General features: G+C 35.5%; 1 protein-coding gene across 1 annotated transcript in view; it reads left to right on the plus strand.

Annotated features, from left to right (window-relative positions):
- The window catches only part of LOC107713066 (lysophosphatidylcholine acyltransferase 2), an 11,365-nt gene extending 10,877 nt beyond the window's left edge, over positions 1 to 488 (plus strand). Inside the window, exon 15 of the mRNA XM_016518487.1 lies at positions 209 to 488. The gene's annotated coding sequence lies outside the window, so the exon portion shown is untranslated. The remainder of the gene's footprint in view (positions 1 to 208) is intronic.
- Positions 489 to 4,909: the final 4,421 nt, after the last annotated feature.

Consider the following 4,909-nt stretch of genomic DNA (forward strand, 5'->3'; position numbering starts at 1 on the left):
TATATATATATATATATATATATAATTTTATAATATCTAAATTGAAAAAAAATTATTTTGTGATTACATTGGAGATCATCTGCTTGTGTGTCTTTTATGGAAAAGTGGACATTTTTTTAAATGAATATTTTACAAAAGAGATTCTTATACAAATACAAAGTTTCTTTTCTTTTTTCCTTTCTCTTCCTTTTTTTCCCTTTCTGCTCAGGGATGTTGGTACAGAAAGTGAGTTGTAATCAAAGGTTTTGCTTTGCATCTTGTTTTTTATTTGCATTCCCATTGAGGGGAGATGTTGCTGAGTTAGCGTTCTGTCCCTGCTGCTTGTTCAGACTAATACTCTGTTGCATCCACTGAAAATAGGCCAATTTGTGAGCAAACAGGCAACACAACACGCCCACAGTAGCATGCACCAAAGGGCTTGGTTCCAAATTATCCCTCTGCAGTGGTATTTATTTAGCAATGCAGGTTGCAATTATGATTTTGTTAACACAGCAAAGTTAGCTTTTTTTGCAATTAAAAATATTCTTTGAATTTTAACTAGTATTTGTTGTCCCTTTTATGTCTGAGTGCATGAACACTTGTTAGAAAATACCTAAACCTAACAACTACCTTACTAACTATTAATAAGTAGCAAATTAGGAGTTTATTGAGGCAAAAGTCATAGTTAATGGTTGGTTAATCGTAAGAATTGGACCTTAAAATAAAGTGTGAACAAACTGTCTTAATCTGCAGCTAAAAAGTTAATTTTATTGTTATAACACTCCTCAGATTTTAGGCATGAAGCTTGTAGTTCCAATTCAGATTTTATGCATTTTATTTTAGAACCACTGAAAATAGGCCAATTTGTGAGCAAACAGGCAACGCAACACGCCCACAGTAGCATGCACCAAAGGGCTTGGTTCCAAATTATCCCTCTGCAGTGGTATTTATTTAGCAATGCAGGTTGCAATTATGATTTTGTTAACACAGCAAAGTTAGCTTTTTTTGCAATTAAAAATATTCTTTGAATTTTAACTAGTATTTGTTGTCCCTTTTATGTCTGAGTGCATGAACACTTGTTAGAAGAGTTTGTACACTCTTGTGAATTATCAGGAGATACAGAAGAAAAACTGCTGATTAGCAGCCTGCTAAGAAATACTTTCATACTGAAAACTTCCACTAGGTGACAGCAACTCCTAGTTTATACAGAAAGCCGATCGTCTGCTTAAACCTTTAGTGAATGTGCAAATACTGGAAATGTACATCCACAATAGTGCATGTGTACAAAATTAGAAATAATAAAATGAAAAATCCCCTTTGTCACTTCTCTGCGGTCACAAGGGATTATAAAATATCATATAATTGAGGTCAAAGGTCATGTTTCACCATCTGTGCTGTTACTCAGCTCTGTCCAAAATAGCAGCATTAGCCTCTACAATCTGAGTTCACACTTTGATGTCATAATGTCACAAAGACTGTCAGGTATAGTCAACATCAATGCAGGCTCAGAAAAACTGTGCGTTTAGGGCACATAGTGGTCATAAAGGGTCCATTCTTCAAAGTGACAAACAAGACAACCTTTCTCTGTGTCCAGAAGTTTAGGCAGTTGACTTGTTGCCTCGCTGGCCTGTCAGGCAATGACTTTGCAGGCAGCGTTTGGGCACGTATAGGTATCTCACAAGCTTCTGAGGAAGCATCATTTTTTAATTAGAACATTTTTAGTGATTATGTAATTTTTCTCTTGATAGCAAAATTGAGAGAGGTTTGGTGATAACTAAGTGTATATTTAATTACTACTACAATACTAATTTCTTGCCATAAATAAAATCAAAATTTCAAAATATTGTTCAAAAAAACTACTTTTTCAAATACATTTACACACAAACTCACCACCAACTGCAACTTTCAGACACCATTTATTTTTAGCTCAACTGTCACAGAATCGAGTGCACTGTATAGGCAGTGAAGCATAAATCTGCTGCCTCCAAAAATCAAGACCACCAAACCACCATTTAGAACAGGGCCTTCAATTACATTGATTCAGCATAGTCAAACACAATGCCTGCAACGCCTTTCCATCAGCGTAGGATGAAATATCTGTCCTTTTAAATATTATAAAGGAGGTTGGTAAAGGAGAAACAAGTTCATCATTAAGCAGTTTCTGTAATGTACCTTCTGTTGTGCTGAGCTGCAGTATATCAAAACCAAGTCAATCAGTAAGAGTACTCAGCAAGTGACTTGCAGTGCTTTTGTCAATATAATATCATCAGAGGGCAGGTCAGGGACGACGATATGATGATGTCTTATGAGCAGCTAATGTTCTCTCTCTCTCTCTCTCTCTCTCTCTCTCTCGTCTTGATACAGCAGGATGAAGGATGGGATTGCACTCACTTCATTAAAAGTCCTGCTGCTTCACACGCTGTGATAACCAGCTGTGATTTCCACCGTCAATTTGTTTTAACCTTTTCAAACATGACGGGGACATTTCATTAAATTAATTTCATTTAATCACAATTGATGAGATTGCATGGAATCAATTAAGTCACATTGTTGTTACCGTTTCTTTCTCTCCGTCTCTCGCTGTCTCCATGTCCATCTTTCTTCCGCGATCTCTTTCTCCCTTCTTTTGCTCACAATATTGCAGCATTCATTTTTATTTCAGCCTGAGGTGAGCCTGCCTAGTCAAATTGTGGGCAATCAGCCCAAGTAATCGGGTTTTATTTGCACAAGACCAAACAAGAGTTAGCTGTTAGGGCTTTGGCTGGGCGGTCTGTGCTGGAACAGATGAGGGGGCTTATCAGGGGCTCGTCTGAAAAGGTCAGTGCCGACAGGCTACACTGCTAATTGACGGGTTGCAAAATAGCTGCAAATCACAGACCCTTCACTCCCACTGTATGTGTAGACAATGTATACATCAAATACTTTTTCCTTAGAAGGAAATGTATAGCATACTGCATCTTTTCTCTTTCTTCTCTCTCCCTAGATCTTAGCTTTAATTTGTTTGTCAAAATGTTCGAATGGGGCTTTAAATCGCTGTGTTTTATCGCTTTCATTTCTTTCTCTCTTTCTTTTTTTTTCCATTTTGAGCCATCATGCCTACAGAGCACGAGGCCCTGACCTTGGAAAAAAGCATCTTAAAGTTCCTCTTAGTGAGAGCACATATAAAGTATGCATTAACCTTTCGCCAACCGCTGGATGAATTCATGCTAATGTACTCAAGTCTATTCTCTCAGACAGGACAAGCAAAGCACAACATTCAATTTCATGCATTTAATCACCACATCTGCTTTTGTTTTTGTGTATGTTGCTCATAAAAAGATGATGTAATATAGTGCACAATGCACTGATGTTAAAGCCTAGAGATTGTTAAGTAGATTCCTTGTGGCAAGGCATTAATTCTTGCTAAAAAAAAAAAAAAAACTTCACTTATACTTTTTCGAATACGTATAGGCTACTACTGTTTAAAATATTTTTTTATGCTTTTGAAAGACGTCTTGTGCTCACTAAAGGATGTGTTTATTAGATCACAAATAGAGTAAAAACAGTAATACTGTGATATTATTGCAATGTAAAATAATAACAGTTTTCTATTTTAATATATTTTAAAATGTAATTTATTCCTGTGAGTGCAAAGCTGAATTTTCAGCAGGCATTACTCCAGTCTTCAGTGTCACATGATCTTTCAGACATCATTCTAATATTGCTTATTTGGTGCTCGAGAAACATTTCTTACTATCTTAGATGAAAATGATTGTGCTGCTTCATGTTTTTAGGGAAACCGTGATATAGCCTATTTCTTCACAGTTCTTTGATATACTGTATAGAAAGTTAAGAAAAGCTGCATTTATTTGAAATGTATTAGAATTATGTGTTGTGTAAAGCTACAGCTTTTAAACTGCGTTACTATGAGTCACAATGTGACAGAAATAACATGTTTGATGATGAGGAAATTGGATATAAGGAAGTTCTTCATGACAGTTGTGACACAGATCAATTAATACTGATGTTTAGTTCAATTGAAAGCTGTATGCTGCTGGGTTTTGTAGGCAAGAATAGTTTTATTGTGAGTGAATTGTTCATTCTGCCTAAAACTATCATGCATGCCTCTGCACTCTTAATGAACAAAAAATATTACTCATAACTTAATTAATACTCTGAAAAACAGGTCCCAAAACAACTGTCAACAAGTCTGGCAACTCATTTAATTACAGATCTTCTACAACACAACTGTAGTGTGAACTAGAGCAATGTACGTCAACATTGGGATTAGGATTGATCTCATGCTGAAATAGGCTACTGTATACAAAAGAGCTCCTGATGTTAACCAGGATAGATTTAGCCAGCATTAGGTGATGGAGTGGTGGTTTACTGCTAATGTAGGAATTCTTTGCCAAACTATATGGCTAAATGACTGGCATCTACAAAAATCTTTGGTATGGAATTTAGAAATAAATGAATGTATCTCGATTCAACATCTGTAATTTCAATCTGACCATGATTAATAAGGATTAGAAAAGCACCAATACAATTGTTGACTTCTTTTAAGTCATACTAAATTTGTGCTGTAAAAGTGTATACAACATCAAGATTCATTATCTTAACATTTTGGTGTCCTAATATTTTTTGTCACAATTTCTGTTGTATACTGTGGGTTTTATAGCAAAACCAAAATGACAAAATACACTAAATTAATGTGTACATGTGTTTAATGGTCAATACATGCTTTGTAAAACACTGAAGAGTAGGTTTATTGATCCAAGATTATATCCAAACTACATGTAAATACAATCATTAGAAAATGTAAAGGGCAAAACTGATCCTAGCTCATCAGTCTTGTCCTGAATGACACACATGACCCCATATTCGAGATATTGATCAGCCACAGAACTGAAAACGGCATAATTAGGGGAATTCAAGAATACTAATGTCT

The sequence above is a fragment of the Sinocyclocheilus rhinocerous genome, unplaced genomic scaffold, assembly GCF_001515625.1.
Source record: "Sinocyclocheilus rhinocerous isolate Xijiao unplaced genomic scaffold, SAMN03320098_v1.1 scaffold1800, whole genome shotgun sequence".
Lineage (NCBI taxonomy): Eukaryota > Metazoa > Chordata > Actinopteri > Cypriniformes > Cyprinidae > Sinocyclocheilus > Sinocyclocheilus rhinocerous.